This window comes from Bubalus kerabau, chromosome 8, assembly GCF_029407905.1.
Source record: "Bubalus kerabau isolate K-KA32 ecotype Philippines breed swamp buffalo chromosome 8, PCC_UOA_SB_1v2, whole genome shotgun sequence".
Lineage (NCBI taxonomy): Eukaryota > Metazoa > Chordata > Mammalia > Artiodactyla > Bovidae > Bubalus > Bubalus kerabau.
The window spans coordinates 58,280,022-58,305,047 of NC_073631.1; the positions used below are offsets into that span (position 1 = coordinate 58,280,022).

Here is a 25,026-nt window from a genome sequence, read left to right on the forward strand (position 1 = left end):
CTACTATGTGCCAGACCCTATGCTAGGTACAGAAGATAGGTGAACAAGACCACAAAGTCTCTAACCTTTTGGATATTACATTCAACAGGGGATTTAAAACATTTAATTATTTCAAGATAAAATAATTTCTATGATTAAAAAAAGAGCAGAAATAGGGAATAGTAGAAGAGAGGCTTCTTTAGGTAGGGTAATCAAAGTATGTCCTTCTGAGAGAAGAAATTAAAAGATGGATCTGAAGGAAGAGAAATAGCTATCTATGTAAAAAGCGTGTGTGCATTTTGTGGTGGGAAACAGCTAACAGAAGAAAGAGTATGTGCTGGGGCTCTGAATCAGGAAATGCTTGGGGTATTTACATAATTTTAAAAGGCCAGTGAGTGTGAATGCAATAAATGGAGAGAGCATGGTCTAGAATGAGGTAAGGAGGTAGATAGTTTTAGAAACTATAGTAAGAAATTTAGATTTTATTTTAAGTACAATAGAAGACCATTGCAGTGTTATACCCTAGTGCCACCTGGGAAGCCCAATGTTGCCCTGGTGGCTCAGTCAGTAAACAATCTGCCAGCAATGCAGAAAACCAGGTTTGATCCCTGGGTCAGGAAGATCTCCTGGAGAAGGAAATGGGAACCCACTTCAGTATTCTTGCCTGGAAAATCCCATGGACAGAGGATCCTGGCAGGCTACAGTCCATGGGGTCAAAAGAGTCAGACACAACTTAGCAACTAAACCACCTGACATTACCTAATTTGAATTTTGAGAAGAGCACTTGTATGTGGGTAATGGATTGGTATGTTGGAAAGATTTAGCAGGTTATTTAACTGATCCCAAATGAGAGATGTTGAAGACTTAGACCAAGATGAAGGCAACAAAGATGGAGAGAAGAAGGCAGATCCAAGATGAATTTTAGGCATTTATTTCACAGAATGTACTGAGGACCTGAACGTAAACACTGACAGTGTAAGGAATCCAGGATAATCTCAGGCTTGAGAAACTACTTATAATGAGGAGATGGGGAAGATGTGTTATTGTAGTGGGAGGAACAGATGGATACAGGTTGGGGAGGGTGGAGTAGGAAGAAGTCAAGAGTTCCATTACCATGATTTGACAAGCAACTCAGATATCCAAGAGCAGATATCAAGTAAACAGTTATAGGCTAGTCTAGAGTGGAGGAGATCTGAGTTAAGTCAGATACCTGGGACTACCAGCATTAGACATAATTGAACCTATGAGAATTATTCATAGGTAATTGAGGGGTAGAACATATGGAGAGAATTCAATATCATTTAGAGTACTTCATACACATTTGTTGAATAAGAACAAGAATCCTGACCTCGTTGCCAGTGCCCATAAAGAGATCCCTGACTTACTGCACCCCGTACCTACCACTTTTTCTTTTTGTATGCCAATTGCCTACTTTGATTTTCACATGGTGTCTGCTGTCTAACTTCCCAGATATCCCATCCATTCCCTCAACTCCCTCATATCTAAGGAGACCCTGCGGAACAAGTAGATTTACTTCCTGATGCCAGAATTCCTGTTTGTCATATTTTGATCTGATTTGTTGTGCCTTGCAAAGGGTGTGATTTATATTCTGATAAGAGCAAAAACAAAAAATATGTGCCCAGATGGCTCCCAAACTAAGGGAGGGGTGAGATCTACTAGCAAAACTGTATAAAGAAAAAAGATAAAAAGAATAGAGTCTAGAATAACCAGGGTACTAGTATGTGTTTGGATATTTAAAGGAAAATATGTAAATTTAAACCTGTAAATTTTTTTTCAGGTTTAAAACATGATTGAATATACCTCATAAAATTCTGTGCCTTCCATTAGAAGTAAATCACTTTGTGACTTTAACTTCTTTTATTTGAAGCTTTTAAGATCTTAAAGGCTGTGCTTCACTTGCTTCACTTCTCAATCAAACATAGTATATGTTTAAGGAAAAAACGATGCATAAAAGTTGTCTGGTGTAAAAGTACATATTACTCTTTTCTGGCATTTTTTGTAAAAAACTTCACTGTAAGTGGTCTAAATTTTTGACATTAGCTTTACCTTATTACCATAGAATCATGATCTTTTGAAGGCAATTGAGAGTACAATTAACCTGAAGAAAAGGATGTCATCATTTTCTGATTATCTCAGCTTTCAAAAGTCAGTCATCCAGAACCAGTGTTTCTAATAAAATTTTCAGAAATGAGATTTGATCTATATTTTCTTGGCTTTCTGAATACAAAACAGATTTTGTGGGATGCATGCCTAATGAGTCATCCTTGTTTTTCATGAAAAACATGATTTTCCAGTACTGTAGCATTTTGCTCTTTACTGATGCATTTGCATAAAATGAATATATTACAACTTGGATGTTGTGATTTAGTTAATTATGACAGTCACACTGATGCCTTGATGATTTCACGAATCTGGAATGAACCCAAGTTCTTTAAGGGTCTTAGCTCTAATATTATGAATTCTTATAGAGTGAATCTTTCTTAATTGTATTTGATTATGTTAACATTCTCTGAGTCCTGGAATGGACATGTTTACCATGGATATAAAAAGTGTAAGGTCTCACTTTAGCAGCAAAGCTGCCATGGAAGAATATGGAGCAGCACATAAAGGAATGACATGAAGTAATTAAATGTACTGTGGTATTATTGTTCCCACTAAATGTGCTTTAATACTTATTCATTGGTTTTCATTTAAGCAAATTTCAAATTAGTAGTCATTAATTCAGATTTTCAGTATTCTTGTACCATGGACATACATAAGCACACAAAGAAGTCTAGCCGCTGAACCAGTTGTTAATAACATTAATATGTACAGAATATCTCTATAAGACCCCACTTGCCTCTATGCCTACACTCATTCACTTATACATTAAATAAAATTTCTTGAGTACTTACTGTGCTCTAGGCACTGTCCAAGGAATTGAGGATATAACAAAATCCCTTCTTTCATGTCTCTTTAGTGGAATAGACAGAAAAATAATTCAATAATTAACTACTTTTAAAATGCTATGAATGGGGGAGGAGGGAGGAGGGTTCAGGATGGGAAACACATGTATACCTGTGGCGGATTCATTTTGATATTTGGCAAAACTAATACAATTATGTAAAGTTTAAAAATAAAATTTAAAAAAAAAAAGAAAGGGAAAAAATTAAATTAAAAAAAAATGCTATGAAGAAAATAACTGGAATGCTGTGATAAGGCATATTGGTGACCAACACTGAACATTCCCCTCTTCTTAACCAAGCTTTAGACCAGTTTCCTTCTGACTATAGTCAGCTGAATTCCCTTTCCTTAGAAGATTTACTTTAGAAAACTTGCAATTGCAATTCTTTCTCAGTCCCTTTGAGATGAAAATCTTCTCGCAGCCTCTGACCAGCTTTACAACCCAAGGATGTCTTCATCAAGGACCTGGGGCATCCTTTGAACTGCAATGATCAAGAAAAATAGATACCCTATCTTCCAGGCTCTGTTGGAGGGTAGGAGCCTAACTTCACCAGTGAACACAGCTGGCCTGACAACCCTTCTCACCAAATTTCCTCCAAAAGCTGTCCATTAGCTCACCTCAGAACTTAAACACTTCCCTGCTTTTTGTTTCAATGGAGTTCAATCTCTCTCCTTTATTGCAATAGTCTTGAACAAGTCTTCTTTGTCTGTTTAATTTCTCAGCACAATTTTTCTCTGATGATAGGGAGAAGGAAATTCAGCCATCTACTCTAAGTAGAGTGAAGAAAAGGCATCCATGAAGGGAAGGCCTTTAAGCTCTGACCTAAATAATGAAAGCAGCAGCAATGTGTGGAATCAAGGAAGAGCAAGTACTTCAGGGCAGATGAAGCCAGAAGCATTAAAGCTCTGAGGCTGAAAAGAGCTTGCTATATTCTCAGAAGACCAGGGTGAAAATGACACAGGAGTGAGAGACAGTGGTATAAGACTGATGGCAAGCAGCGACCAGGTCACACTGTATCTTATAGGTCAAGGTTGAAAGGTTAGATTTTATTGCAAGAGTATTGGGAAACCATTGAAAAGTTTTAAGAAAAGGAAAAATATGACCTAGTTTGGGTCAAAAAGAAAAAGTCCAGCAGCTCCAGGAAGATAAAGTGGATGCAGTTTAGAGTGGTTCTCAGTCATGGAGTCAATCTTTCAATCTTCATTTTGAAAAATGTAAGTACTTTCAAAGAGTTCAGATCTAAGAAATATAGGTCAGGCAACTTGGGAGTTTAGAGAACTGAGAATAAATGTAAGATTGATTTTTCCCTAAAGAAAATTTACTTGGCATTTGGTCTTCTAAGATAACAGTAAAGAGAATTTGATTAAAATTAAATGTTTATTTAACTATATTAAACCAAATGCAATGGTAAACTATTCCAGTTATACCAAAGAGCACTAAACATGTGTTAAGTGATTTCTATGTTGATGGAGTTCTCTCAGAAGATGTGTGGACCTGACTGACTCACAATTGTGCTCTAAGAGATTCAGATATCCTTCTTTGTTTCTAGTTTACCCCTACCCCTACCACCAATCCAGTTAATGAAAAATGAAGGAGCAGGCATTGTTAGCACAACAGGCCTACATAACTGTTTCATGAATTTGGGAACTATAGACAAACTAAATCCAACCTACGGTTTATCCTGCCTAATGCTGCTTTTCACACTCCCACTTAGAACAAAGTGCAAAGAGAACATTTTCTTTTATGACACTGACCTCTAAAGTTTAAGACTTAATTTGACCATTCAAATTTCTCTAGCTGGGAAAATAAGATGTAATTTCATGTAGTAAGTGTAAAATGAATGTGGAATGATGATTAAATGAATGAATGAGTAAAATAAATAATACCCTCAAGATATTATAAATAAGAACATCCATCTTCTATAATCAGAAAATTGTGAACCAACATTTAAATGAGTTTAGCCATTCACAAGAGTAGCCCATTTCAAAAGATGCCTTGATTTGTTAAATAAATTTTAATTATCTACTGCTGGTTCAGCAAACTTTCTCCCTAAAGGGCTAGACAGGAGACATTTGGACTTTGCAAACCAAAGTCTACAAAGTTGCTACTATTCAACTCTGCCATAAATGACTGTATTTCAATTAAACTTTATTTATGGACATATAAATTTAAACTTCATATAATATCCATGTGTTCTGAAATATTCTTCTTTTGCATTTCTTCAATCATTTAAAAGTATAAAAGCCATTTCTGGCCCACAGGCTTTACAAAGCAGTCATCTAACCAATTTTCTGACCTCCTGATCTCCCTAATGTCAGGCACTGGAGAGACCATAGCAAGGAAGATAGTTTTGTAAAGGTGGTGATGATGGGACTAAGAAAGAAAGTGAAAGTGAAGTCGATCAGTCGTGTCCGACTCTTTGCAACCCCATGAGCTGTAGCCTACCAGGTTCCTCCGTCCATGGGATTTTCCAGGCAAGAATACTGGAGTGGGTTGCCATTTCCTTCTCCAGGAGATCTTCCTGACCCAGGGGTTGAACCCAGGTCTCCCACATTGTAGGCAGATGCTTTACTGTCTGAGCCACCAGGGAAGTTCTGATGGGACTAAGGTATCCACCAAATTCTGTTTATTTGATCAAGGATTAACTTTAGTTAGACCAGTAAAATGTAATCCTGAAAATTTTGCGTTAGGTTCATTCAAGTCTAGCATGAAGTTGTGACAGTCTTGATAAGCAACAAGAAGTAAAGAATAATTTCTTAAGGAAAGTTACACAGCTCAAAATAGCCTGGAGTTAAAACTCCTCTCCGGGGCCTCCCCACCATTCTATGCAAAACAAAGAACTCTCTCACCCAAAGGGAAAAAAAAAGGGACATTAAGATTGATTACAGCCAGCTCCCAGCCAGTCCAGCCTCTGGCTAATCTCCAGAATTCCTTGCCCCAGCCTTTTAAGAGATAACTACTCTGAACAACCTTAGAGAACAGGCCCCCTTAAGACAGTAGATTTCCACATATATGCCTATATATACTATATATACTCTTTTCTTGGGTTAGTGCAGCAGCTCACTAATCTGACTGCTGCCCCTTCTCGCATTATTAAAGGTGATCTGTTCCTGTAAAGTGCCGGTCTCGTTCTTTTTCTGAACCTCCCCTTCTCTAACTCCCTTACTCTAGAGTTTTAACATATTTAAAAGCCTGGTAAGGGGGAAACTGAAAGACATGGGAATACCAGACCACCTGATCTGCCTCTTGAGAAATTTGTATGCAGGTCAGGAAGCAACAGTTAGAACTGGACATGGAACAACAGACTGGTTCCAAATAGGAAAAGGAGTACGTCAAGGCTGTATATTGTCACCCTGTTTATTTAACTTATATGTAGAGTATGTCATGAGAAATGCTGGACTGGGAGAAACACAAGCTGGAATCAAGATTGCCAGGAGAAATATCAATAACCTCAGATATGCAGATGACACCACCCTTATGGCAGAAAGTGAAGAGGAACTAAAAAGCCTCTTGATGAAAGTGAAAGTGGAGAGTGAAAAAGTTGGCTTAAAGCTCAACATTCAGAAAACGAAGATCATGGCATCTGGTCCCATCACTTCTTGGGAAATAGATGGGAAAACAGTGGAAACAGTGTCAGACTTTATTTTTCTGGGCTCCAAAATCACTGCAGATGGTGACTGAGCCTGAAATTAAAAGACGCTTACTCCTTGGAAGGAAAGTTATGACCAACCTAGATAGCATATTCAAAAGCAGAGACATTACTTTGCCACAAAGGTTTATCTAGTCAAGGCTATGGTTTTTCCAGTAGTCATGTATGGATGTGAGAGTTGGACTGTGAAGAAGGCTGAGCGCCGAAGAATTGATGCTTTTGAACTGTGGTGTTGGAGAAGACTCTTGAGAATCCCTTGGACTGCAAGGAAATCCAACCAGTCCATTCTGAAGGAGATCAGCCCTGGGATTTCTTTGGAAGGAATGACGCTAAAGCTGAAACTCCAATACTTTGGCCACCTCATGCGAAGAGTTGATTCATTAGAAAAGACTCTGATGCTGGGAGGGATTGGGGGCAAGAGGAGAAGGGGACGACAGAGGATGAGATGGCTGGATGGCATCACTGACTCGATGGACGTGAGTCTGGGTGAACTCTGGGAGTTGGTGATGGACAGGGAGGCCTGGCGTGCTGCAATTCATGGGGTCGCAAAGAGTCGGACACGACTGAGCGACTGATCTGATCTGATCTGATCTGATCTGAAGGGGGAAACACTTTTATAAAGGAATTCTCTTTTTAGGAAGAAATGATATAGAATGAAGCAAAAGCAAGTTTTCAGTCTGACTTATGACTGAAATATCTCTACATCTGTTAACCTCCTTTGATTGTAGCATCACGTTCATTAAGAGACTTCTGATTTCCAACTCAGTTTCCCAGGTATTCTGATATTACAAAGGTAATATGCTCAGTAGCGGATGTAATTATTTCTACCACTGGAAATGAACTTCTTCAGTATGAATTAATAAACTGGTAAGCTTGGATAGTTTCAATCAAGTCCCCAGAGTTTTCTATGTAAAAATAACTTCCTGAACATGGAATACTGAGAACCAGATCCTAACTCCTTGCTGAGCCCACAGAGGTAGTGGTTTCCCTTGAGGCACTGCCTACATAGCAGGGACATAGTTTTTAACTGCCAAGTTCTCAGTCAAGCATTATGTTTCTTTCCTGCAACATTTTCTTTTAAACACTTCTTATATTTATTTTTCATTTGCTCTGAGAATATTTCAATATGTATCTCTATAAGAGCTCTTTATAATCATAACCACAATACCATTGCATGCATGTATGTATTCAGTTGTGTCCAACTCTTTGTGACCCTGTGGACTGTGGACTGCCAGGCTTCTCTGTCCATTAAATTTTCCTGACAAGAATACTAGAGTAGATTGCCATTTCCTACATCAAAGTTATGTCTCTTGTGTCTCCTGCACTGGCAGGTGGATTCTTTACCACCACACCACAATACCACTGCTGCTGCTGCTGCTAAGTCACGTCAGTCGTGTCCGACTCTGTGTGACCCCATTGATGGCAGCTCACCAGGCTCCTCCATCCCTGGGATTCTCCAGGCAAGAACACTGGAGTGGGTTGCCATTTCCTCCTCCAATGCATGAAAATGAAAAGTGAAAGTGAAGTCGCCCAGTCATGTCCGACTCTTAGCAACCCCATGGACTGCAGCCTACCAGGCTCCTCTGTCCATGGGATTTTCCAGGCAAGAGTAACAATACCACTACCATACTTAAATTCAGATTAATTGCATAATATCAATGAATATGCAGTGTTTGATTTTCAGTATCATAAATACTTTAAATTTATACTTTTCTATTTTATTTACATTAATATATACATTTTTTTCATTATTCTATGTATGCATGCATTTACAGAGAAACAAATGATTACTCTCTATGGTAGAAAATAAAGTTCTGTAAAATTTGACCTAAAGCTCTTTTTTCCAGCCTCAACAACAGCCTTTCTCTGTAGTAAACAGAATGCTGGACTGAGAATCAAGAGACCAGTTTTGGGGTTTTCTCTGCCACTTAATATATGAGATTAGGAAATCAAAGCATCTCTCTAGGACATATTTCTTCACCTCATGAAACAAGCAGGTGAGTAAGTAGATGCTCTCAAAAAGCAAAATTCTTGGGTTTTATGATTCTGTAAGAGTGCCCTGTCTGAACCCTTTATAAATATTTAGACATGTGATATCCTTCTCAAGTCTAGGATTTAGTCTAGTGAAAGTGAAAAATGTGTCATCAATCTTTAAATGGAGGGAGTCACATTCATTTGGGGCTTCCCTTAGGGCTCAGCTGGTAAAGAATCTACCTGCAATGTGGGAGAGCTGGGTTTGATCCCTGGGTTGGGAAGATCCCCTGGAGAAGGGAAATGCTATCCACTCCAGTATTCTGGCCTGGAGAATTCCATGGACTGCATGTCATGGGGTCACAAAGAGTTGGACACAATTGAGCCACTTTCACTTTCACTTTCTTTTCACATTCACTTGACTATTCACATACTCTGTGTATCTTTTCTAATTTACTAAATAATCATCCCTCCTACTCCTTAGTTTAGACAGCACAGAAAGAGCTACTTTAACCAATACATCAATGTTAATGGTTAAAATAACTGGATCTTTTCCTTAAAACTAAAGAATCTTCTAGAAGAGAAAGCAAAAACAAAATCAGTGTTAACAAAATACATATTTAAGGCCTTCCTTTTCTTTAAACTTTAGTCATCAAAATAAATACCCACTAATTATAAAAAACAAGAATGAGATATATGATGCATCCCCACAACTAACTTCATACTTTCTACATGTGTTTCAATATAGGAACTTGAAATTAAAGTTTCTCTCTTGCTGTTTAATATCTTTTTCTAGTATCTTCTTAGAAGGTAAAGACATTTCTATTTTAAATGCAAAGATTAATTATAGTCCAAAGGTTTTAAGAAATCAACCTTCTAGTGATAATTAAAGGTTACAGTTTAGAAGAAGACTCACAACATAGCCACTTAAAGGCTAATTATGAAGACGTAAGAAGTGATCTATAATCAAAGCTAACACTTACAAACATAACTAATAAAACAACTATTTCTAAAAAATGTATTAAAGCATAAAATTTTTATCATGATTTAAAATCAGATATAAAGCCTTTAAGTATACTCGAATCATTAACTGAATTGCACAATTATTTAAAAGAGATTTCAGTCAATCGCCTACGCCTATCTCTGTGTTTCATACAGAAATAAGGAAATGATATCCAATATTACTCTCTGTAAAAGCTGTATTTTTTTTTTCTTCTTTTTACATAGTCCTTAAATTTAGAAGATAAGTGCTGTTAAAATGACTAAAAAGTAATTTGGTGAGTTTGGTACAACATAAGTAAAACTAAAGAAACATCCTAACATTTGTTGGGGAGGAGCTAAATATGAGGGAGGAGGGAGGAGGGTTCAGGATGGGGAACACATGTATACCTGTGGTGGATTCATTTGGATATTTGGCAAAACTAATACAGTTATGTAAAGTTTAAAAATAAAATAAAATTAAAAAAAAAATCCTTCAAAAAGAAAAAGAGGAGCCAATAATGATATCATGGTTTTTGGTGTGAACAACTGGAAGGATGGAACTGCCACTTACTAGACAGGGAATAGTGCCAGTGTAGCACATTTCATGTTGACACTTAGGAGTTTAATTTTGAAGAATATGAAATACTTTTTAGATATACACATGTGAAGTACCAAGTAGGCAGCTAGAAATAAAAACCTGGGAGTAAGGGAAAAGGTCAGGGTAGAAGGTATAATTGTGGGAATTGTGACCCAGTAGGTGGTATTTGAATTCATAACAGATGCGATTGCCAAGTGTAAATAAGGGTAAATACAGAAAAGGACCAAGGAGCCAACATTAGGTAATCTTTGTTTAAAAGTCAGAGGCATTGACAGTGGAGACTGAGAAGGAATCACCTGTGTGAGAGGGGTACAGCCAAGAGAGTGTGGTATCCTGGAAGACAAATGAAGGCAATATTTGAGGGAGGAAGGTGTGCTCAGCCCTACTGACTGCTGATAAGTCAAGTAGAATAAAGACAGAATTTTGACTTTACCTTCAAAATATACCCAAAATATGACCACATCTCACTACACCCAAGTGATCACTTTGATCCAAGTCATCAGCATCTCAGCATTAGCTTCTGAACCAGTCTCTATGTTTCCACCCCTGCTCCCAACAATATATCATCAACACAGCAGCCAGAATATTCTTTAAAACAAAGTTCGGCCATGTTACTTGTCTACTCAAAACTCTCTAAAGACTTCCTATCTTATTCAAGGTAAAGTCAAAGCCTTACAATTACCTTCAAGGTTCTATGCCCCCTGGCCCTTCCATCTCTGGCTTACTCTACTAAAGCTAGATTGCCTCTTTGCTGTTCCTTGAACACACTATTTATACTCATACCTCAAAACCTTTTTATTGGCATTTATGGTTCCTTCTACATGGAATGCTTTCCCCCGATATATCAACATGGCTTACTCCTTCACACTCTTTAAGTCTTTGCTTCAACTTAGTCATGCTGCTGCTGCTGCTGCTACGTTGCTTCAGTCGTGTCCGACTCTGTGCGACCCCATAGACGGCCTCCCAGCCCGTCCCTGGGATTCTCCAGGCAAGAACACTGGAGTGGGTTGCCATTTCCTTCTCCAATGCATGAAAGTGAAAAGTGAAAGTGAAGCCGCTCAGTTGTGTCTGACTCTTTGCGACCCCATGGACTGCAGCCTACCAGGCTCCTCCGTCCATGGGATTTTCCAGGCAAGAGTACTGGAGTTGGGTGCCATTGCCTTCTCTGCAACTTAATCATGAGGTCTTTCCAAAATATTTAAAAATTTACCCCTACCATCCTACAGTCCTCTGTCCTTCATCTCTACTTTATTTTTATTTTTGGTATTATCATTTATTCATTTGTATTTGTCTAACTTCCATCACTATGATATGAGTTCCAGAAGGCACATATTTTTTTCTCTTGCTCAAGCCATAATTTTGTACCAAGAACATGCCTAAGACATAGTACATACTCTATAAGAAAAAATAGCTAAATGGGCTTATCCAGAGCTTTGAGGGACACTCTATATCATTAATCCATCCTATTTTAATTTCCCATAGTCCATATTTTCCTTTGATTTATATTTATTGGTCTTTTAATTAGCTGCAGGTGTCTAAAACATAAAAACATTGAAATATTTTCCTGGCTACCAATCCATATGCTCTGCTCCTAAGGGTACAGACCAAGCATACATTGGATAGGTCTTGGCTCCACATCTCTACTTTGGCACTCTGCAGGAAACAGTTAACCACAGTTGACCTAAGACTGCTATTTTTAGAAAGGCCTGCTTGCAAATTTGACATTCAACTGGTATTATGGGAAGTTAGATTTTGGGAGATTTCTCACTGCCCTAACTGATAAGAATGATGCACTATGCCTAAATTGGCTGTGCAAACAATATGGTTTATGTAAAACACCTGCTTTCCTTTGGGAATTTTGGAATGCCAAGAAAAAGCTAAGTGACCAATCTCTAAGAAAAACCCTGGAAACTGAATGTCTAATGAGCTTCCTTGGTAGACAACACTTCACAACTCATCCCTGGGGCAATTAAGCTTGTCATGTATGATCCTTGAGGGGAAGAATTCTGGATTTTGCCTAGTTTTATCTATACACCCCTCCATGAACCATTTCCATTTGGTAATTTTGCTTTGTATTCTCTCACTGTAAAACAAATAATAGCCATAGGCATGACTATACGCAGAGTTTTGTGAGTTCTCCCAGAAAGTCATCCAAAAGGTGTGTATACACCTGGGAGAGAATTCTTTGTGTACATCAGAGTACAAACACTCTTAGGGATTATATTAGAATTATGCCTACCACAAAATCCTAATGCACAAGACTCATAAACTTGGGATTTTGTAATGTTTCTAATCCTTGGGAAGGGTGCTGGAGGCCCCCTATCTGGTCATTCACTGAACTCTTATTGCATGCCTACTATGAGCTCAACCCTAGTGAGCTGAGCTAGACAATAAAAGAGCTTGTGAGTTTTATTTATTTTGCTTCTCTCCTTTAAGGTTTTGTCAAACTGAACTAGCCTACTCCATGGATCCTTCTCCAGAGGCATCCTCTTATCAGGAAGCACTTCACAGCACCAGTCACATGATAGAAATGGTGAAGAAATAAACTGTGCAGAAGAGAAGAATTCCTGGGAACCAAGAGCAGCCCAGGCTCCAGAGCCAGCTCCACTGTAACTCCTTTACAGTTTTCTAAAGTGAACAAGTGGGTGGCTCTTGATATAGATTAGGCCTTTTTTCTTTTTCTTAAGACGTAGAGTGAGGAGGTATCTTTCAGGTTTCCTTGCTGGCTTTTAGAATCTGTTATTAATACTAGTCTTTGTATTTGAAATAATCATTCCACAGTCCAATGAAAAAAACCTACATATATAGACCATTTCCCACCAAAAGCATGATAGTAACTATAAAAAATATATGTACATGTAAAACTCATGTATGTGTTTGTTAAAGGAAGTGGTATGCCATTTACCTTTTATGTATTCTCCTAAAGCCCCATTTCTTTCTTTAATTCAGAAAAACTATCCTGCCTTTGTGGGCTTCCCCAGTGCCTCAGCAGTAAAATATCCACCTGTAATGCAGGAGCCGCAGGAGACATGGGTTCAGTCCCTGGGTCGAGAAGATCCCCTGGACGAGGGCATGGTAATCCACTCGAGTATTCATGCCTGGAGAATCTGATGGACAGAGGAGCCTGGTGAGCTACAGTCCATAGGGTAGCAAAGAGTCGGACACGACTAAAGCAACTTAGCACAGACACATGTATACTGCCTTTGTACAAAATGCTGATTTGTCTATCACATGCATTCCTATTCAGGTCTAATCACTGCTCTTCAGGTAAGATAAAATTTAAGAGACAAGCACAAATAATCAAGAAGATAGGTGCACTGAAGTACACGAATGGACTAAAGTGATTAGGATTCTTGGGCCTAGAAATACAAAGTTTTAACAAATATATTAAATACTATGACAAATTCATCTACCAAATTCCTAAGTTATCAGTGGTAATCACATGAATTGAAAACAAGTGTTAACTTTTTGAGAGACTATAGCCAACATTATTTTCTGTCTTTCCTTATACACTAGCTTTTAAAACAATCTGTGCATTTCCTCTTTCTGTCACCAGCTTGAATATGTGCTTAGTAAATAAATAAATACATTTTTAATAAATAGATTTGGATAAGAATGGAAAAATACAAATCCCAAAGAAAGGCAATGCCAAAGAATGCTCAAACTACCGCACAATTGCACTCATCTCACACTCTAGTAAAGTAATGCTCAAAATTCTCCAAGCCAGGCTTCAGCAATATGTGAACTGTGAACTCCCAGATGTTCAAGCTGGTTTTATTTTATTTTATTTATTTTATTTATTTTTTTATTTTATTTTTAAACTTTACATAATTGTATTAGTTTTGCCAAATATCAAAATGAATCCGCCACAGGTATACATGTGTTCCCCATCCTGAACCCTCCTCCCTCCTCCCTCCCCATACCATCCCTCTGGGTCGTCCCAGTGTACCAGCCCCAAGCATCCAGTATTGTGCATCGAACCTGGACTGGCAACTCATTTCACACTTGATATTTTACATGTTTCAATGCCATTCTCCCAAATCTTCCCACCCTCTCCCTCTCTCACAGAGTCCATAAGACTGTTCTATACATCAGTGTCTCTTTTGCTGTCTTGTACACAGGGTTATTGTTACCATCTTTCTAAATTCCATATATATGCGTTAGTATACTGTATCGGTGTTTTTCTTTCTGGCTTACTTCACTCTGTAGAATAGGCTCCAGTTTCATCCACCTCATTAGAATTGCTTCAAATGTATTCTTTTTAATGGCTGAGTAATACTCCATTGTGTATATGTACCACACCTTTCTTATCCATTCATCTGCTGATGGACATCTAGGCTGCTTCCATGTCCTGGCTATTATAAACAGTGCTGTGATGAACACTGGGGTACACGTGTCTCTTTCCCTTCTGGTTTCCTCAGTGTGTATGCCCAGCAGTGGGATTGCTGGATCATAAGGCAGTTCTATTTCCAGTTTTTTAAGGAATCTCCACACTGTTCTCCATAGTGGCCGTACTAGTTTGCATTCCCACCAACAGTGTAAGAGGGTTCCCTTTTCTCCACACCCTCTCCAGCATTTATTACTTGTAGACTTTTGGATCGCAGTCATTCTGACTGGTGTGAAATGGTACCTCATAGTGGTTTTGATTTGCATTTCTCTGATAATGAGTGATGTTGAGCATCTTTCCATGTGTTTGTTAGCCATCTGTATGTCTTCTTTGGAGAAATGTCTATTTAGTTCTTTGGCCCATTTTTTGATTGGGTCATTTATTTTTCTGGAGTTGAGCTGTAGGAGTTGTCAAGCTGGTTTTAGAAAAGTCAGAGAAACCAGAGATCAAATTGCCAACATCCACTGGATCATTGAAAAAGCAAGAGAGTTCCAGAAAAACATCTATTTCTGCTTTATTGACTATGCCAAAGCCTTTGACTGTGTGGATCACAATAAACTGTGGAAAATTCTGAAAGAGATGGGAATAACAGGCCACCTGACCTGCCTCTTGATAAACCTATATGCAGGTCAGGAAGCAACAGTTAGAACTGGACATGGAACAACAGACTGCTTCCAAATAGGAAAAGGAGTACATTAAGGCTGTATATTGTCACCCTGCTTATTTAACTTATATGCAGAGTACATCATGAGAAACGCTGGGCTGGAAGAAGCACAGGCTGGAATCAAGACTGCCGGGAGAAATATCAATCACCTCAGATATGCAGATGACACCACCCTTATGGCAGAAAGTGAAGAGGAACTAAAAAGCCTCTTGATGAAAGTGAAAGAGGAGAGTGAAAAAGTTGGCCTAAAGCTCAACCTTCAGAAAACAAAGATCATAGCATCTGGTCCCATCACTTCATGGGAAATAGATGGGGAAACAGTGGAAACAGTGTCAGACTTTATTTTGGGGGGCTCCAAAATCACTGCAGATGGTGACTGCAGCCATGAAATTAAAAGACGCTTACTCCTTGGAAGGAAAGTTATGACCAACCTAGATAGCATATTCAAAAGCAGAGACATTACTTTGTCAACAAAGGTCCGTCTAGTCAAGGCTATGGTTTTTCAGTAGTCATGTATGGATGTGAGAGTTGGACTGTGAAGAAAGCTGAGCGCCGAAGAATTGATGCTTTTGAACTGTGGTGTTGGAGAAGACTCTTGAGAGTCCCTTGGATTGCAAGGGGATCCAATCAGTCCATTCTGAAGGAGATCAGCCCTGGGATTTCTTTGGAAAGACTGATGCTAAAGCTGAAACTCCAATACTTTGGCCACCTCATGTGAAGAGTTGACTAATTGGAAAAGACTCTGATGCTGGGAGGGATTGGGGGCAGGAAGAGAAGGGGACGACAGAGGATGAGATGGCTGGATGGCATCACCAACTTGATGGACAAGAGTTTGGGTGAACTCTGGGAGTTGTTGATTGACAGGGAGGCCTGGTATGCTGTGATTCATGGGGTCGCAAAGACTCAGACACAACTGAGCGACTGAACTGAAATGAACTGAACCTTGGAAGAAGGAAATAAAAGGAAGCTATGGTAAGGAAGCAGTAAGGAAGATATATACAAAGATTAAAGGGAACAAATAGTTTGCTTTGGGCAACATCATCAATAAGGGTAATCATGTATCCCCCTCAGCTTCAGAGAGGAGTTTTTTAGGTACAAATTTTTGACAAAACTATGGAGTGATATTAGAGAAATACCCAAATGCTGATTTTCTTAAATCTAATTACTTTTGATTAGCATTTCAGAGTCAGAAACAACTGAGCGACTGAACTGAACTGAACTGAAGCATTTCAAAAAAGAGAAGTTTCATACTTCAAATAGATTATGACATGTGTATTTCCTGTTTCTACCTGTGTCAGATGTATTTGTCCCCTTTACTATAAAGTAACACCAAAGGTAAATCAAGAGTTCAATTGGTTAGTCTCCTCAATACCATTACCTTTAAAATCTTCATTAAAACCAAAAATTCAGCACAGTTTGACCCACCAAAAACCTATTCTTTTTATCTAACTTCAAATTCGTCATTCAAAAATTAGAGTAATTTGCCAAAGGTTTAACATTTGCTTTGCTATACCATATGTTTAAAACAATGACCTATCTTGACACATTTTGCCTTGAGTTTAACAGAAGTCAAACAAATTATTTTATGAGTTAATTTTTAATATCTGCCCTATAGAAAACCCCTCATATGCCATGCTGCTGCTGCTGCTGCTAAGTCGCTTCAGTCGTGTCTGACTCTGTGCGACCCCATAGACGGCAGCCCACCAGGCTCCCCCATCCCTGGGATTCTCCAGGCAAGAACACTGGAGTGGGTTGCCATTTCCTTCCCCAATGCATGAAAGTGAAAAGTGAAAGTCAAGTCGCTCAGTCGTGTCTGACTCTTAGTGACCCCATGGACTGTAGCCCACCAGGCTCCTGTGTCCATGGGATTTCGCAGGCAAGAGTACTGGAATGGGGTGCCATTGCCTTCTCCACCTCATATGCCATGGTGAGACCCAAATAAAAAATTTTAAACTCTTTAAGGTAGCTTGATAGAATCTAGGTCATAGAGTATCTTTTTGTTCCACATCTCTTATAATTCAATGTCTACAGTACAAACTTTAAAAAGGACACTTATTCTAGAATAGGCCATGTTCTGCAGAGCAAAGCAAAAATCAAGTGTTAGCAGTTTTTATGCGCAAGTACAGATATTCAAAACCAGTACTGTAGTTGACCCAATTATTTTAAATATTAAGAGAAGACGCTTGAGGCCACTAATCTATTTTCCTAGAGCCTTCATAAGAAAGAAGGTGGATCTTAGGGGCAGGTATTTCTAACACCACTGTGACACGGACTGAAAGTGAAAGTGACAGTTGCTCAGTCTTGTCCAATTCTTTGTGATCCCATCAACTACATAGTCCAAGCAATTCTCCAGGCCAGAATACTGAAGTGGGTACCCTTTCCCTTCTCTAGGGGATCGTCCCAACCCAGGGATCGAACCCAGGTCTTCCACATTGCAGGCAGATACTTTACCAGCTGAGCCACAAGGAAAGCCCAGGAATACCGGAGTGGGTAGCCTCTCCCATCTTCAGCAGATCTTCCCGACCCAGGAATTGAACGGGGGTCTCCTGCATTGCAGGTGGATTCTTTACCAACTGACCTATCAGGGAAGCTCTGGACTAGTGACGTGGACTAGTTTGCTCCAATTTTATCTGTAAAATGGGAATAATTAAGAGTGTTACTCCTGCTACTCAACTTTTCTCACACTATTTATTCTCCCTGAAAATATCCACTAATTCCTGTATGTTTCAATTATTATCTACATGTTGATATTGTCAATCCACAGCTACTGTCAACAAAATTTCCATGAGTTCTGACAGCTATGAAAAGTTAAAGTGTTAGTTGCTCAGTCATGTCTGACTCTTTGCAACTCCATGGACTGTAACCGGTCAGGCTCCTCTGTCCATGGAATCTTCAGGAAAAATACTGGAGTGGGTAGCCATTCCCTTCTCCAGGGTCTCTACCTGACCCAGGGATCGAACCTGGGTCTCCAGCATTGTAGGTGGATTGTTTACCGTCTGAACCACCAGCCCAACTTCTATATCCACTTTCTATTGGTCCTAAACATTTTAATATCCTATAGTTTCCCAGATGACTCAATGGATAAATAATCCACCTACCAATCCAGGAGATGCAGAAGCTGTAGGTTTTATCCCTGGGTCAGGAAGATTCCCTGGAGTAGGAAATGGCAACCCACTCCAGTATCCTTGCCTGGAGAATCCCATGAACAGATAAGCCTGGTAGGCTACAGCCCATAAAGTTGCAAAGAGTCAGAAATGACTAAAGTGACTTAGCATACACAAGCATTCTTTACAAAGATGTAGAGAATTTTTCACTAGGCTCAATTTTTGTTCAGTGAAAATAATGAATTTTGCTTTCAGTGAGGCAGTATCTTTGGAGGAGTTAGACAACTATGTGCTTTAATCATGGCCCCATTACCCTCTAACTAGCTCTGCAGACAGACATTTTAAGTCTGACCCTGGAAGAGGGTAGGCCTAAAGGTTCCTGGCAAAGGAATCTTGGTATTTATTTTTTCTGGATATTGATGGCTACAGAAGCAAGAGAAAGTCTGAATATTGACTCTGAAAGACCTTTAGAGGGCAAATTCAACAATCAGATAAAAGTGAATGAATCAGAAAACCAGCCAAAATGTTGGAAGATTCCTAGGAAGGGTCATAGAAACACTTCTGAACTTCGTCTATGTCAACATAGCCATAGAGCACATTGTACAAGGCGGTTATTAAGGGTGAAGGGTGCAGAGGATGAAGAGAAAAGCTGTTGCCAAAAGTTCATGACCCACTAGAAGTAAACATACAATGGTTTAGCTTAGGTTGCTGGCTTAAATAAACAACATAGGTTATAGGGTCACAATGAAGAGAAACAAATGGGACAAGGGAAAGACATAAGTTTTTTTTGAGTTTAAAAAAGTCTATCTATGAGTCCTCCAATGGCACCACTCTAGTACTCTTGCCTGGAAAACCCCGTGGATGGAGGAGCCTGGTAGGCTGCAGTCTATGAGGTCGCTGGGAGTTGGACACAACTGAGCAACCTCACTTTCACTTTTCACTTTCATGCATTGGAGAAGGAAATGGCAACCCACTCCAGTGTTCTTGCCTGGAGAATCCCAGGGACGGGGAGCCTGGTGGGCTGCCGTCTATGGGGTCACACAGAGTCAGACACAACTGAAGCAACTTAGCAGCAGCAGCAGCAGCAGCAGCATGAGTCCTCCAAAACATGCAAGTAATTACTAGGGGACAGTAATGCTTTGGGAATAGGAGTAATAAACACTGAAAGAGCTGAGAGCAGTAAAACAAGTATACTAGATCTCAGCAGAGAAACCACGTAAAAAGCTTTTCACTAATATGTAGAATCTTTAAAAAGCTAAACTCATAGAAATACAGAGGGACTGGAAGGTAGGGGAATTGGACAGATGTTATTAAAGGATATAAATTTGCAACCAGAGATGAGTAATTCCTGGAAATCTAATGCACAGCAGAGTGATTATAGTTAACAATACTGCATTACGTGCTTCAAAGTTACTGAGGGACTAGATGTTAAATGATCTTACCACAAAAAAGAAATGATAATTCCATGATATAACAAAGATGTTTGCTAACACTGTGGTGGCAATAATATTGCAATACATATATGTATCAAATCAACATACTGTATACCTTAACACACACTGTTTTATCTATATGTGTGTGTGTGTGTGAACCATATCTCAATTAAAAAACAAAGTTTGTTCAATGCAGCAGAGAGAATTGGCAGTTTTCAGTGTAAGAGATGATGTTTGGCAAAAACCAACACAATTCTATAAAGCAATTATCCTTTAATTAAAAATAAATTAAAAAATTTTTTTAAAAACATCTAATTTGTCATAAAAGCAGTGACAGGAGAGTGACTGGGGGGCAATCAATCAACCATGGTAAGGAGCAAATGAGAAGCAAGCAATAGAGGTAATGGGTGTAGAAGGCTGGCAGGAGAGAAAAGGAAGGAGTTGCCTTGGTAGCTTGAGGCATAAATAAAATTATAAATATATTTCTGAAGATTACCAAAAAGTATTGAGCAGATTTTGAAGCTGAAAAATAAAAAAGGAAAGGGAGAAACAAGAGAAATTTAAGCTGCAAGAATATGATGAGATGATCTCAGAGCAATACAGAGATTGGAGGCAAGAATCCAGTGAGGTCAAAAGAATAGGAATAGCTGAATTCCTGCTCTCAAAGACAAGATACAAAAATATACCTAAGTTTGTAGGATCAGCGTCTCTTTTCTTTAGGATGATTCAACAATAATGAAAACTACCTACAAATGTTTAATTGACTTAACTCTTTCATTTGAATTTCTATTAACTTAATGCTGAGGTGCCTCTTGAGAAATTTGTATGCAGGTCAGGAAGCAACAGTTAGAACTGGACATGGAACAACAGACTGGTTCCAAATAGGAAAAGGAGTACGTCAAGGCTGTATATTGTTACCCTGCTTATTTAACTTATATGGAGAGTACATCATAAGAAACGCTGGGCTGGAAGAAGCACAAGCTGTAATCAAGATTGCCGGGAGAAACACCAATAACCTCAGATATGCAGATGACACCACCCTTATGGCAGAAAGTGAAGAGGAACTCAAAAGCCTCTTGATGAAGGTGAAAGAGGAGAGTGAAAAAGTTGGCTTAAAACCCAACATTCAGAAAATGAAGATCGTGGCATCTGGTCCCATCACTTCATGGGAAATAGATGGGGAAACAGTGGAAACAGTGTCAGACTTTATTTTGGGGGGGCTCCAAAATCACTGCAGATGGTGACTGCAGCCATGAAATTAAAAGATGCTTACTCCTTGGAAGAAAAGTTATGACCAACCTAGATAGCATATAGAAAAGCAGAGACATTACTTTGCCAACAAAGGTCCATCTAGTCAAGGCTATGGTTTTTCCTCTGGTCATGTATGGATGTGAGAGTTGGACTGTGAAGAAAGCTGAGTGCCAAAGAATTGATGCTTTTGAACTGTGGTGTTGGAGAAGACTCTTGAGAGTCCCTTGGATTGCAAGGGGATCCAACCAGTCCATTCTGAAGGAGATCAGCCCTGGGATTTCTTTGGAAGGAATGATGCTAAAGCTGAAATTCCAGTACTTTGGCCACCTCATGCAAAGAGTTGACTCATTGGAAAAGACTCTGATGCTGGGAGGGATTGGGGGCAGGAGGAAAAGGGGACGACAGAGGATGAGATGGCTGGATGGCATCACTACTTGATGGATGTGAGTCTGAGTGAACTTTGGGAGTTGGTGATGGACAGGGTGGCCTGGCATGCTGCGATTCTTGAGGTCGCAAAGAGTCGGACACGACTGAGCGACTGAACTGAACTGAACTGAAATGCTATTCAAGATATACTATATTTCATTTAATTTTAAACAGCAAAAATATTAATAGATTTGAATTTTATAATGCTTATCATAAGGTTAATCTTATAAGATAGATAACCTTCATGGAACCTTTGTAGTCATTTTTATCTCAATAGGTCAAGGCTTATTATAAGATTTTACCAACTATCCCTTATATATAGCTGAATTTTTCTGTTAATGTAAAAAAAATTAAGAGAACACCACAGCTTCACTTCCCTGAAAACTGCAATCAATTTTCTCATTATTTATTGCCATTAAAAACTTTCATTCTATTTTTTAAATTAATATTTTCCCAATAAAAATATATATTATGAGCAACACTTTATTACACAGTATAAATCCAGGAACACAATGTAAGGCTGAACTTTACTCACTGCTATGTGAATTTATTTAGCCCTGGATAACTAACAGATTGATTTTCTATAATCAGTGTTTATTATACTATAATGCTTGCTAAAATGAATAAGTATTTTATATGTTATTCCAACTAGATATATAACCAAAAGGTAAAAATTCACTCAATTGATAGCCTAATTAAAATTCCATATTAACACTCGTTTTCTTATATTTATAAGAAATGAGCATTTCAAAATCTAAATAGCTTAAGATATACATGTTCTCCTACAAGTTTTTGCACATGTGTTTCATAAAGTACTATATAAATTATAGAAAATGTTTTTAGAGCTTCTATTGCCAGTACTCATTTATTAAATCATTTATTGCTCACAATGACTATCTAAAGGGGAATTTGTTATTATCTCTGAAACTGAGTGCCCCAACAAGTTTATGATTAACTACTCTGTCTAAAAACTTACTCTCATTCTTGTCTGCACCTGTTCCCCCTGAAGATTGAGAAATATCAAAGATGGGACTGTAACTAAGCAGGACCCTATGGGGCCTTCCTAGGACATGCCTCCCGCATCATGTCCTTTGCCTGCGTCCTGTGAATAGAAAAACTAGCCTTCTGGGTCATCCCCAAGTGCCAAAGAAAAAATTTAATAAGATAAGTGAGAAAATGCAGAAAGAAAGGAAAACAAACAAGACAAAATAATAATAGTAGAGCCATTAAACAAAGTTAAGGACCTTTAGTTCCTCTTCAAGGGCTATAGATAATATTCTAAGCCATATCTTGGAACTATTTTGCAGATACTGAAATTACTACCAGGTGAAAGAAGTTAAGTGTATGTTGACCACAAGCACATAGACTCCAGATTGTTAGGAACAAGATTGATGATGCTGACTCTCAATCACATCACTACCAATCAGTCAGAAGAATGTCCATAAGCTGACCACATACCCCGCAGCCCTCTCCCTCATCCTGTCTTAAAAACCTTTCCCTGAAAGCTACTGGGGAATTTGGGTGTTTTGAACATTATCCATCCATATTCCTTGCTTGGCCTTACAATGAACTGCACTTTCCTTAATCATAACATGGTGTCAGAGATTGGCTTTAGTGTGCACAGGCAAGCATATCCAAGTTTGATTTGGTAACATCTCCCATTTTACAGACGAAAACATCAGAAAAAGAGGTTAATTTTCCCAAAGTCAAATACCAAATGGATGACAGAAGAGTTCAAACACAATCTGTTTGACTGCCAAGTCTAGTACTATGTCCACTGTGCTATTCTATCTTCATTGTCTTTGACTATGGGTTAAATTTCTGGCTCAGGTTAATCCCAAGTGACCCCCCCCCCCAAAAAAAATTCAAATAATAAATCTGTTTTACCTAATTTCAAGCAGGTTGTTGAAATGAGTCAAATTTTGCATCATCTGAAACCTTAGGCAAGACCTTATCTAGGCCACAAATGGACAATAACTTGAAAAAAAAAAAACCTTCTCATTTCAATAAGAAGATATTTGGATTTGAATTCATGTTCCTATGAAGATTGCATTAAAACCTTCAAGATCTAAGGACTATCATTTAAAATGTAAATATACTGAAGAAGTAATTTACCTTACCCATCCTTGGAAGTATTTGAACAGATAATCTAATACTTGATTCATTGTGTATCTATACCATGTTAATCCCTTTCTGGAAAAAAGCTTGTGAAACTCTCAAATACCAACTTTCAATGGCAGATGTTTTCATGTACCCAAATAAGGTCCCAGCTCATTTCTGCCTTGGTAACAATGAACCCCAAAGCAATGTTTTGTGAGCATTAAAGTGAGTCTCTGTGGTATCTCCTCTACCAGCCACAAGACAGCTGAGCTCTCTGTACAAGTTGATCATCCTGTACATTGAAGTTGGAGAAATATGAGCAACCAAGGTTTCTAATAGTTCCTAGCCAGCAAATCTAACTTGATCTTTATTAGTCCTGCACACATATTCTACTATTTAATTTCTCAAGAGTTCTGAACAAGGCCATTTTCATTTTATCTTTAGTCTACTTAAGGAACATTGAAAGAGCTGTCATGTGTCACAAGCTCTGAACCATTTGAATTTCCCAGACATTTTCCTTATATCTACTGTATATAATCTAATATTGACAGCAGTATCACACCTTAAACTAATATTTAAAATAGTAGACAAAATACAGACAAAAATGTTATTTCAATCCATAAACTGTTGATAATGATTCATTCTGTGGGGGAAAACAAATTTCATATCAATGGGAAAACGGGCTCATTTTTCTTTGTACTGATGAGTGGGGAAAAAAGAAAAAGTGAGATTTTGAACCAAGCCACTGTTGAATAAAGCATTTCACCAAACTTTTGGGTATAAAATAGAAGCCCAAAACTGAGCTTGGAGATGGGACTAAAGGGTTCTGAAATGATCTTTAAGCTAGAAACTAAAGTTCAGTTCAGTTCAGTCACTCAGTCATGTCCGACTCTGTGACCGCATGACTCAGCACGCCAGGCCTCCCTGTCCATCACCAACTCCCAGAGTTTACTGAAACTCATGTCCATTGAGTCAGTGAAGCCATCCAACTATCTCATCCTCTGTCATCCCCTTCTCCTCCTGACCTCAGTCTTTCCTAGCATCATGGTCTTTTCAAATGAGTCAGTTCTTCCCATCAGGTCATCAAGGTATTGGAGTTTCAGCTTCAGTATCAGTCCTTCCAATGAATATTCAGGACTGATATACTTTAGGATGGACTAGTTGGATCTCCTTGCAATCCAAGGGACTCTCAAGAGTCTTCTCCAACACCACAGTTCAAAAGCATCAATTCTTCAGTGCTCAACTTTCTTTATAGTCCAACTCTCATATCCATACATGTCTACTGGAAAATCCATAGCCTTGACTAGATGGACCTTTGTTGGCAAAATAATGTCTGCTTTTTAATATGCTATCTAGGTTAGCCATAACTTCCCTTCCAAGGAGTAAGCGTCTTTTAATTTCATGGCTGCAATCACCATCTGCAGTGATTTTGGAGCCCCCCAAAATAAAGTCAGCCACTGTTTCCAATATTTCCCCATCTATTTCCCATGAAGTGATGGGACCAGATGTCACGATCTT

General features: G+C 38.6%; 1 long non-coding RNA gene across 2 annotated transcripts in view; it reads right to left on the reverse strand.

Annotated features, from left to right (window-relative positions):
* Positions 1–25,026, reverse strand: part of LOC129659186 (uncharacterized) — a 195,687-nt gene that overhangs the window by 78,289 nt on the left and 92,372 nt on the right. The window contains exon 3 of one of the 2 annotated variants that reach the window (XR_008717852.1): positions 13,147–13,250. The exons of the other annotated variant lie outside the window; for it this stretch is intronic. This is a non-coding gene — a long non-coding RNA (uncharacterized LOC129659186). Of the gene's footprint in view, positions 1–13,146; positions 13,251–25,026 lie in introns of those variants that run through there. 2 annotated transcript variants of the gene reach the window in all.